General features: G+C 37.0%; 1 non-coding gene across 1 annotated transcript; it reads left to right on the top strand.

The window, feature by feature from the left end:
- Nucleotides 1-7,206: 7,206 nt before the first annotated feature.
- LOC112725474 (small nucleolar RNA R71) lies at nt 7,207-7,314 on the top strand. The gene has a single exon (XR_003164580.1). It is a non-coding gene; the product is annotated as a small nucleolar RNA R71 (small nucleolar RNA).
- The last annotated feature ends 5,096 nt before the right edge of the window (nt 7,315-12,410 follow it).

Raw genomic sequence — 12,410 nt, forward strand, 5'->3', positions numbered from 1 at the left:
ACATGAATCATAAAATGAATTAATATGAAAATGGAAGAAACAAAAGTGCATCAATATAAAAGTAGAGAATTACATGAATTAAAAGCAAAACTAGAGAGAGGAAAGGTAGAAAAAGAAGAATTACAAAGAGAAAAGTAAATCAAAGCATGAAATTAACCTAGATCTAAGAATTCCTAACCTAGATCTAACCCACTCCTAATTTTAGAGAGAAGAGAGAGCTTCTCTCTCTAGAAACTAACTTTCCCTCCAAAACTAATCTCAAGTGTGTAATGTATGTCATCCCTCTTCAATCCTTGGGTTAAATAGCATCATAAATGAGTTGGATTGGGCCCACAAGGCTTCTAAAATCGCTGGCCACGAATTGCATTAAGTGAACCATGTGCAACCATCGGCGCGTACGCGTACTGTGCGCGTGCGTGCCCCTAAACGCGATGCAACTATGGAAAATTTTATATCATTTTGAAGCCCCAGATGTTAGCTTTCCAACCAAGCATGTCCTCATGCTTAAACCAAGAAGGATAAGAGAAGGGGTATGAACATTTATTCAATGCAATTAACCTAAATGCATATATCTATATGAATGCAACTAAATGCAAAATGATTCTACCTACTTGGTTAAAAATAAATCAATCCTCCAAGATATACATGCACAAGTAGGGCCAAGATCATATAACGATTCATGAATCCTACCAATTCAAATATCAAAATGAAGTTCAAGTAGACTTGCAAGAAGAAAGCTTATGAAAGCCGGGAATCAAGGAATTGAGCGTTGAACCCTCACCGGAAGTGTTTGCACTCTAGTCGCTTAAGTGTATAGGGTCGATTCTCTCAATTCTCCCCTAATCATGCTTTCCAAGATTTGTTTTTCATCTAACAATCAACAATTATTTCATGCATGCATGCACCTATCATGAGGACTTTTCATAGGTTGTAATGGGGCTAGGGTCAAGGTAAGGAGGTATATTTGGTTAAGTGGACTTGAAATTTGAATCTTTAATCAATTTAAACTTTCCACCTAACCTATATAGCAACCTATACAATTCTAAACAATCCTAACTACCCATCCTTCACTTTTTCACATACTCATGCATTTTTTTCTTGATCACAATACATATGCATTGATTATTATTAAGCTTCACTTTTGGGCATTTTGTCCCCTTTTTATTACTTTTCTTTTCTTTTCTTTTTCTTCTCTTTCTATTTTTTTTCTTTTTCTTTTGATATCTACATATATTTTTTTTCTTTCTATTTTCTCTTCTTTTTACTTTTTTTTTCTTTTTACAATAAAGTATATACAAAAGTATCAATGCATATGGTTTTACATTTAATTAACTCATGAACATGTACTCAATTCCCAAATATAGAAATACACAACAAAAATACCCTTTTCTCTCAACCAATGTCCCAAATTTTCCCACACTTGAATGATACTCACACTCATTAGCCTAAGCTAATCAAAGATCCAAATAAAGGATATTTATTATTTTTTGATTTAAGGCTTGTAATGTGTGGTGCACGAAATTGTGATCTCAGGCAACGGCGCCAAAAACTCTGTACGCACATCTTAATAAATCATTTTTCATTCACAACTTCGATACAACTAACCAACAAATGTACTGGGTCATCCAAGTAATAAACCTTACGTGAGTAAGGGTCGATCCCACGGAGATTGTTGGTATGAAGCAAGCTATGGTCACCTTGTAAATCTCAGTCAGGCGGATATCAAATAGTTATGGAGTTTTCGAAAATAAATAATAAATAAATAGAAAAGATAGAAATACTTATGTATATCATTGGTGAAAATTTCAGATAAGCGTATAGAGATGCTTTCGTTCCTCTGAATCTCTGCTTTCCTGCTGTCTTCATCCAATCAGTCTTACTCCTTTCCATGGCAAGCTTTCTGTAAGGGCATCGCCGTTGTCAATGGCTACATCCCATCCTCTTGTGAAAAAGGTCCAAATGCTCTGTCACGGCACGGCTAATCATCTGAGGTTCTCGATCATACTGGAATAGGATTCACCCTCCTTTTGCGTCTGTCATTACACCCAGCACTCGCGAGTTTGAAGTTCGTCACAGCTATCCCTTCCCAGATCCTACTCGGAATACCACAGACAAGGTTTAAACTTTCCAGATCTCAGGAATGGCCATCCATGGGTTCTAACTTATACCACGAAGATACTAATAACTCGGACTCGATCCCCTGTATTAGATATCCAAGAGATATTCATTCTAGCTTGGTTGCATGTAGAACGGAAGTGTTTGTCAGGCACGCGTTCATAAGTGAGAATGATGATGAGCGTCACATAATCATCACATTCATCATGTTCTTGGGTGCGAATGGATATCTTAGAAGCGGAATAAGTTGAATTGAATAGAAAATAGTAGTACTTTGCATTAATTCATGAGGAACAGCAGAGCTCCACACCTTAATCTATGGAGTGCAGAAACTCTACCGTTGAAAAATGCATAAGTGAAAGGTTCAGGCATGGCCGAATGGCCAGCCCCCATGATCTAAGAACCAGACGTCCCAAGATGTCTAATACAATAGTAAAAAGTTCTATTTATAATAAACTAGCTACTAGGGTTTACAGAAGTAAGTAATTGATGCATAAATCCACTTCCGGGGCCCACTTGGTGTGTGCTTGGGCTGAGCTTTAGCTTTCCACGTGTAGAGGCTTCTTTTGGAGTTGAACGCCAGGTTGTAACGTGTTTCTGGCGTTCAACTCTGGCTTGTGACGTGTTTCTGGCGTTTAACTCCAGACATCAGCGTAGAACTGGCGTTCAACGCCCTTTTACGTCATCTAAACTCGGCTAAAGTATGGACTATTATATATTGCTAGAAAGCCCTGGATGTCTACTTTCCAACGCAATTGGAAGTGCACCATTTTTAATTCTGTAGCTCCAAAAAAGCTACTTTGAGTGCAGGAAGGTCAGAATCCAACAGCATCAGCAGTCCTTCTTCATCCTCTGAATCTGATTTTTGCTCAAGTCCCTCAATTTCAGCCAGAAAATACCTGAAATCACAGAAAAACATACAAACTCATAGTAAAGTCCAGAAATGTGAATTTAACATAAAAACTAATGAAAACATCCCTAAAAGTAACTAGATCCTACTAAAAACATACTAAAAACAATGCCAAAAAGCGTATAAATTATCCGCTCATCACAACACCAAACTTAAATTGTTGCTTGTCCCCAAGCAACTAAAAATCAAATAGGATAAAAAGAAGAGAATATACTATAAATTCCAAACTATCAATGAAACATAACTCCAATAAGATGAGCGGGACTTGTAGCTTTTTGCCTCTTGAATAGTTTTGGCATCTCACTTTATCCATTGAAGTTCAGAATGATTGGCATCTATAGGAACTCAGAGTTTATATGGTGTTATTGATTCTCCTAGTTCAGTATGTTGATTCTTGAACACAGCTACTTTTATGAGTCTTGGCCGTAGCCCTAAGCACTTTGTTTTCCAGTATTACCACCGGATACATAAATGCCACAGACACGTAATTGTGTGAACCTTTTCAGATTGTGACTCAGCTTTGCTAAAGTCCCCAATTAGAGGTGTCCAGGGTTCTTAAGCACACTCTTCTTTTTCTTTGGACCTTGACTTTAACCACTCAGTCTCAAGTTTTCACTTGACACCTTCACGCCACAAGCACATGGTTAGGTGCAGCTTGGTTTAGCCGCTTAGGCCAGGATTTTATTCCTTTAGGCCCTCCTATCCACTGATGCTCAAAGCCTTGGGATCCTTTTTATTTACCCTTGCCTTTTGGTTTTAAGGGTTATTAGCTTTTTGCTCTTGCCTTTTGGTTTTAAGAGCTTTGGCTTTTTCTGCTTGCTTTTTCTCTTTTTTTTTTTCTATTTTTTTTTCGCTTTTTTTTTCTGCAAGCTTTGTTCTTTGCTGCTTTTTCTTGCTTCAAGAATCATTTTTATGATTTTTTAGATTATCAAATAACATGTCTCCTTATCATTATTCTTTCAAGAGCCAACATATTTAACATTCATGAACAACAACTTCAAAAGACATATGCACTGTTCAAGCATTCATTCAGAAAACAAGAAGCATTGTCACCACATCAAAATAATTAAACTAAGTTCAAGGATAAATTCGAAACTCATGTACTTCTTGTTCTTTTGAATTAAAACATTTTTATTTAAGAGAGGTGATGGATTCATAGGACATTCATAACTTTAAGACATAGTTACTAATTACTAATGATCATGTAATAAGACACAAACTTAGATAAGTACTTAACATAGAAAACGAAAAATAGAGAATGAAAGAACAAGGAATGAGTCCACCTTAGTGATGGTGGTGTTTTCTTCTTGAGGAACCAATGATGTCCTTGAGCTCTTCTATGTCTCTTCCTTGTCTTTGTTGCTCCTCCCTCATTGCTTTTTGATCTTCTCTAATTTCATGAAGGATGATGGAGTGCTCTTGATGTTCCACCCTTAATTGTCCCATGTTAGAACTTAGTTCTCCTAGGGAGGTGTTGATTTGCTCCCAAAAATTCTGTGGAGAAAAGTGCATCCCTTGAGGTATCTCAGGGGTTTCTTGATGATGAGCTTCTTCATGTGCCTGTTGAGATCCATGAATGTGCTCTCTTGTTTGCTCCATCCTTTTCTTAGTAATGGGCTTGTGAGATGAATCTTTCCATCTCCCATGGCTAAGAGGTGGAAGCAATTGTCTTCCCTTTCCTCTTTCTTGAGGTTTCTCTGGCCTTAGGTGCCATTAATGGTTATGGAAAAATAAAAAAAAGCTATGCTTTTACCACACCAAACTTAGAATATTGCTCGCCCTCGAGCAAAAGAAGAAAGAATAGAAGAAGAAGAAGAAGATATGGAGGAGATGGAGGGATGTGTGTATTTGGCCAAATGGGTGGGATTGGGTGGGAAAGAGATGTTGAATTTTGAAGGTAGGTGGGTGTATGGATGTGAGTGTTAAATGGAAAACAGAAGGGATGACCATAAATGGAGAGAGAGAGGGTGAGGTAGGTGGGGATCCTGTGAAGTCCACAGATCCTGAGGTGTCAAGGATTTACATCCCTGCACCAATTAGGCATGTAAAATGCCTATGCATGCAATTCTGGCGTTTAAACGCCGAATTGATGCTTGTTCTGGGCGTTCAACGCCCAGATGCTTGTTTCTGGCGTTCAGCGCCAGCTCTTCTTCACTGTGCATTTCTGGCGTCTGAACGCCAGGATGCTGCTTATTTCTGGCGTTCAACGCCAGAAACATGCTCTGTTCTGGCGTTAAACGCCAGACAAATGCTCCTTACTGGCGTTTAAACGCCAGTAAGATCCTCCTCCAGGGTGTGATTTTTCTTCTGCTATTTTTGATTCTGTTTTTAATTTTTTTATTTATTTTGTGACTTCACATGATCATGAACCTAATAAAACATGAAAAACAATAAAAATAAAAATAAAATTAGATAAATAAAAATTGGGTTGCCTCCCAACAAGCGCTTCTTTAATGTCAATAGCTTGACAGTGGGCTCTCGTGGAGCCTCATAGATGTTCAGAGCATTGTTGAGACTCCCCAACACCAAACTTAGAGTTTGGACATGGGAGTTCAACACCAAACTTAGAGTTTGGTTGTGGCCTCCCAACACCAAACTTAGAGTTTGACTGTGGGGGCACTGGTTGACTCTGTTTTGAGAGAAGCTTACTGTGCCTCTTTTCCATGTTTACAGAAGGATGTCCTTGAGTTTTAAACTCAAGGGAGTCCTCATTCAATTGAAGGACTAGTTCGCCTCTGTCAACATCAATCACAGCTCTTGCTGTGGCTAGGAAGGGTCTTCCAAGGATGATAGATTCATCCTCATCCTTCTCAGTATCTAGGATTATGAAATCAGCAGGGATGTAAAGGCCTTCAACCTTTACTAACACGTCCTCTACTTGTCCATAAGCCTGTTTTCTTGAATTGTCTGCCATCTCTAATGAGATTTTAGCAGCTTGCACCCCAAAGATTCCCAGTTTCTCTATTACAGAGAGGGGCATGAGGTTTATCCCTGAACCAAGGTCACACAGAGCCTTTTCAAAGATCATGGTGCCTATGGTACAAGGTATTAGGAACTTTCCAGGGTCCTGTTTCTTCTGAGGCAATGTTAGTTGATCCAGATCACTCAGTTCATTGGTAAACAAGGGAGGTTCATCTTCCCAAGTCTCAGTACCAAATAATTTGGCATTCAACTTCATGATTGCACCAAGGTACTTGGTAACTTGCTCCTTAGTAACATCCTCATTCTCTTCATAACAGGAATACTCATCAGAGCTCATGAATGGCATAAGGAGGTTTAATGGAATCTCTATGGTCTCTAGTTGAGCCTTAGATTCCTTTGGTTCCTCAAAGGAAAATTCCTTATTGATCACTGGACGTCCCAGGAGGTCTTCCTCCTTGGGATTCATGTCCTTCTCCTCTCTTGTGGGTTCGGCCATGATGGCCATTTCAATGGCCTTGCACTCTCCTTTTGGATTTTCTTCTGTATTGCTTGGGAGAGTACTAGGAGGGATTTCAGTGACTCTTTTACTCAGCTGGCCCACTTTTACCTCCAAATTTCTAATGGAGGACCTTGTTTTCATTCATGAAACTTACAATGGCCTTAGATAGATCAGAGACTAAGTTTGCTAAATTAGAGGTATTTTGTTCAGAGTTCTCTGTCTGTTGCTGAGTGGATGATGGAAAAGGTTTACTATTGTTAAACCTATTTCTTCCACCATTATTAAAGCCTTGTTGAGGCTTTTGTTGATCCTTCCATGAGAGATTTGGGTGATTTCTCCATGAGGGATTATAGGTGTTTCCATATGGTTCACCCATGTAATTTACCTCTGCTATTGCAGGGTTTTCAGGATCATAGGCCTCTTCTTCAGAAGGCGCCTCTTGAGTACTGTTGGATGCAGCTTGCATTCCATTCAGACTCTGAGAAATCATATTGACTTGCTGAGTCAATATTTTATTCTGAGCCAATATGGCATTCAGAGTATCAATTTCAAGAACTCCCTTCTTCTGAGGCGTCCCATTACTCACAGGATTTCTCTCAGAAGTGTACATGAACTGGTTATTAGCAACCATGTCAATGAGTTCTTGAGCTTCTGCAGGCATTTTCTTTAGGTGAATGGATCCACCTGCAGAAGTATCCAATGACATCTTAGCTAATTCAGACAGACCATCATAGAATATATCCAGGATGGTCCATTCTGAAAGCATGTTAGAAGAACACTTTTTGGTCAGTTGCTTGTATCTCTCCCAAGCTTCATAGAGGGATTCACCTTCCTTCTGTCTGAAGGTTTGAACATCCACTCTAAGCTTACTCAGCTTTTGAGGAGGAAAGAACTTGGCTAAGAAAGCCGTGACCAGCTTATCCCAAGAGTTGAGGCTATCCTTGGGTTGAGAGTCCAACCACACTCTAGCTCTGTCTCTTACAGCAAAGGGGAAAAGCATGAGCCTGTAGACTTCAGGATCTACTCCATTAGTCTTAACAGTATCACAGATCTGCAAGAATTCAGTTAAGAACTGAAAAGGATCTTCAGATGGAAGTCCATGAAACTTGCAGTTTTGTTGCATCAGAGAAACTAGTTGAGGCTTAAGCTCAAAATTGTTTGCTCCAATGGTAGGGATGGAGATGCTTCTTCCATGTAAATTGGAATTAGGTGCAGTAAAGTCACAAAGCATCCTCCTTACATTATTATTATTTTCGGCTGCCATTTCCTCTTCTTGTTCGAAAATTTCTGAAAGGTGCTTACTGGATTGTTGTAATTTAGCTTCTCTTAGTTTCCTCTTCAGGGTCCTTTCAGGTTCTGGATCTACTTCAACAAGAATATTCTTGTCCTTGCTCCTACTCATATGAAAAAGAGGGAATAGAAAAATAATAATAATAGGGATCCTTTTTAACCAGGTATGGAGGTTCCCCTGTGTGAGTAGAAGAAGAAAAGAATGTAATGTAAAGAAAGAAACACAAGGGTGAGGAGAGCAGAGATGTGAGATGAAGAGAAGTGTTAGTAGATGAATAAATAAATAGAAGGAGATGAGAGAGGAAGAGAATTTTCGAAAATTATTTTTGAAAAATGGTTAGTGATTTTCGAAAATTAAAAGAAGAAATAAATTAAAATTGAATTTTGAAAAAATTAGTTAATTAAAAAGAATTTTTGAAAAAGAGGGAGATATTTTCGAAAATTAGAGAGAGAGAGTTAGTTAGGTAGTTTTAAAAAAGATAAGAAACAAACAAAAAGTTAGTTAGTTAGTTGAAACAAATTTGAAAATCAATTTTGAAAAGATAAGAAGATAAGAAGTTAGAAAAGATATTTTAAAATCAAATTTTTGAAAAAGATAAGATAAAAAGATATTTTTGAAAAGATATGATTGAAATTAGTTTTGAAAAAGATTTGAATTTTAAAATCACAATTAATGACTTGACTCACAAGAAATCACAAGATATGATTTTAGAACTTAAAGTTTGAATCTTTCTTAACAAGTAAGTAACAAACTTGAAATTTTTGAATCAAAACATTAATTGTTGAAGATATTTTCGAAAATTATAAGAAAAATTAAGAAAAGATTTTTTTGAAAAATATTTTTAAAATTTTCGAAAATAAAAAAATGAAAAAGATTTGATTTTTGAAAAAGATTTTGAAAAAGATAAGATTTTTAATTTGAAAATTTGATTTGACTCATAAAAACAACTAGATTTTAAAAATTTTTGAAAAAGTCAAATCTAATTTTTGAAATTCTGAGAGAGAAAAAGGGGAAGATATTTTTTTTATTTTTGAAATTTTAATGATGAGAGAGAAAAACATGAAAAATGATGCAATGCATGAAAGTTATGCATCAAAACAATGAATGCATGCAAGGATGCTATGAATGTCAAGATGAATACCAAGAACACTATGAAGATCATGATGAACATCAAGAACATATTTTTGAAAAATTTTTTTATGCAAAGAAAACATGCAAGACACCAAACTTAAAAATTTTTCATGTATAGACACTATGAATGCAAGAATGCATATGAGAAACAAGAAAAGACACAAAACATGAAAATGAAAAGATCAAACAAGAAGATTTACCAAGAACAACTTGAAGATCATGAAGAACACTATGAATGCATGAATTTTTTTCAAAAAATGCAAGATGAGCATGCAATTGACACCAAACTTAAAATCTGACTCAAGACTCAAACAAGAAACACAAAATATTTTTTATTTTTATGATTTTATTAATTTTTTTGGATTTTTCAAAAATTATTTGTGAAAAAGAAAAATAGGGATTCCAAAATTTTTAATATGAATTCCAGGAATCGTGTACTCTTAGTCTAAAGCTCCAATCTGAGGGTTAGACATGGCTTAATAGCCAGTCAAGCTTTAGCATGTAACATCAGAATATACTGCTCATTACTTATCAAATTAACTTGCCTCTATGCTGATGGTTGGAAGCTTCTATCCAAAAGAATTAGACATGGCTTTACAGCCAGTCAGGCTTCAGCATGCTTCATGAAACACTAGAATTCATTCTTAAAAATTCTGAAGAACATAATAAAATTTTTGAAAAGAAATTTTTTTTGAAAGATTTTTGAAAAATTTTTTGAAAATAAAACAAAAAGAAAATTACCTAATCTGAGCAACAAGATGAACCGTCAGTTGTCCAAACTCAAACAATCCCCGGCAACGGCGCCAAAAACTCTATACGCACGTCTTAATAAATCGTTTTTCATTCACAACTTCGATAAAACTAACCAACAAGTGCACTGGGTCGTCCAAGTAATAAACCTTACGTGAGTAAGGGTCGATCCCACGGAGATTGTTGGTATGAAGCAAGCTATGGTCACCTTGTAAATCTCAGTCAGGCGGATATCAAATAGTTATGGAGTTTTCGAAAATAAATAATAAATAAATAAAAAAGATAGAAATACTTATGTATATCATTGGTGAGAATTTCAGATAAGCGTATAGAGATGCTTTCGTTCCTTTGAATCTCTGCTTTCCCGCTGTCTTCATCCAATCAGTCTTACTCCTTTCCATGGCAAGCTTTCTGTAAGGGCATCGCCGTTGTCAATGGCTACATCCCATCCTCTTGTGAAAAAGGTCCAAATGCTCTGTCACGGCACGGCTAATCATCTGAGGTTCTCGATCATACTGGAATAGGATTCACCCTTCTTTTGCGTCTGTCACTACGCCCAGCACTTGCGAGTTTGAAGTTCGTCACAGCCATCCTTTTCCAGATCCTACTCGGAATACCACAGACAAGGTTTAGACTTTCCGGATATCAGGAATGGCCATCCATGGGTTCTAACTTATACCACGAAGATACTAATAACTCGGACTCGGTCCTCTGTATTAGATATCCAAGAGATATTCATTCTAGCTTGGTTGCATGTAGAACGGAAGTGTTTGTCAGGCACGCGTTCATAAGTGAGAATGATGATGAGCGTCACATAATCATCACATTCATAATGTTCTTGGGTGCGAATGGATATCTTAGAAGCGGAATAAGTTGAATTGAATAGAAAACAGTATTACTTTGCATTAATTCATAAGGAACAACAGAGCTCCACACCTTAATCTATGGAGTGCAGAAACTCTACCGTTGAAAAATACATAAGTGAAAGGTTCAGGCATGGCCGAATGGCCAGCCCCCATGATCTAATAACTAGACGTCCCAAGATGTCTAATACAATAGTAAAAAGTTCTATTTATAATAAACTAGCTACTAGGGTTTACAGAAGTAAGTAATTGATGCATAAATCCACTTCTGGGGCCCACTTGGTGTGTGCTTGGGCTGAGATTTAGCTTTCCACCTGCAGAGGCTTCTTTTGGAGTTGAACGCCAGGTTGTAACATGTTTCTGGTGTTCAACTCTGGTTTGTGACGTGTTTCTGGCGTTTAACTCCAGACAGCAGCATAGAACTGGCGTTCAACGCCCTTTTACGTCATTTAAACTCGGCCAAAGTATGAACTATTATATATTTCTGGAAAGCCCTGGATATCTACTTTCCAACGCAATTGGAAGCGCGCCATTTTGAGTTTTGTAGCTCCAGAAAATCCACTTTTAGTGCAGGGAGGTCAGAATCCAACAGCATTAGCAGTCCTTCTTCAACCTCTGAATCTGATTTTTGCTCAAGTCCCTCAATTTCAGCCAGAAAATACCTGAAATCACAGAAAAACACACAAACTCATAGTAAAGTCCAGAAATGTGAATTTAACATAAAAACTAATGAAAACATCCCTAAAAGTAACTAGATCCTACTAAAAACATACTAAAAACAATGCCAAAAAGCGTATAAATTATCCGCTCATCAATGTGCTAAATTAAGAACAAGTGGGTTAATCGTAGGCTCAAATTGGCTAACAATGGAAGGTAAAAGGTAGGCTATTTGGGTAAGTGAGCTATTTGAAATGATGGCCTCAATCATATAAATTCATGAATACACAAAATAATGGACATAAAGAATCAAAGAAATCAAGGATCACAATCATAGAAAGAGAATAATGCACACAAGAAGGAAAATAAGTGGTTATAAGATGTAACCATACAATTAGGCTCAAATCTCACTTGCTTGTGTTCTTAGCTCAAAGACATAATCCACAATATATATATAATTCAAGCAAGTTCTATGAAAAATTTTCACTCAAATCAATTGGGATGTTAATGTCCTATAGATAGAAATCTTGAAAAATTTCATTATTTTGACTAAGCTTATTGTGTGTGTATATGCAAAAATAAGGAAATGAAACAAAAATCCTAAAAACCTAAAAAAAATGAAATGCAAAAGTGTTGAGATTAGAAACTTGTCACCCAAAATCGCCGACCGGTCGGATGACCTCCCCACACTTAAAAGCTTGCACTGTCCTCGGTGCACTCAAAGATGAGCAAGGGGGTACGGCGACTCTCTGGATTGCCACCTTCAGCTGGTAGGTCAACAAGTTGCTGCGTGTTTTTTCTTCCGCTTCCATCTTTGCTTGCGGTGCATCATTCATGAAAAGCAAAAATATAACACCATAAGATGAGAAAACAAAAGCAAGGAAGCATACTGATGAGCGGATAATTTATATCCTTTTTGGCATTATTTTTAGGTAGTTTTTAGTATGTTTTAGCTACTTTTTATTATATTTTTATTAGTTTTTATGCAAAAATCATATTTTTGGACTTTGCTATAAGTTTGTGTGTTTTTCTGTAATTTCAGGTATTTTCTGGCTGAAATTGAGGCACCTGAGCAAAAATCTTATTCAGAGGCTGAGAAAGGATTGCAGATACTGTTGGATTCTGACCCTCCTGCACTCAAAATAGATTTTCTGGAGCTACAGAAGCCCAATTGGTGCGCTTTTAATTGCGTTGGAAAGTAGACATTTTGGGCTTTCCAGCAATATATAATAGTTTATACTTTGCCCGAGATTTGATGGCCCAAACTGGCGT

This window comes from Arachis hypogaea, chromosome 11 (assembly GCF_003086295.3).
Source record: "Arachis hypogaea cultivar Tifrunner chromosome 11, arahy.Tifrunner.gnm2.J5K5, whole genome shotgun sequence".
NCBI classification, from domain to species: Eukaryota; Viridiplantae; Streptophyta; class Magnoliopsida; order Fabales; family Fabaceae; genus Arachis; species Arachis hypogaea.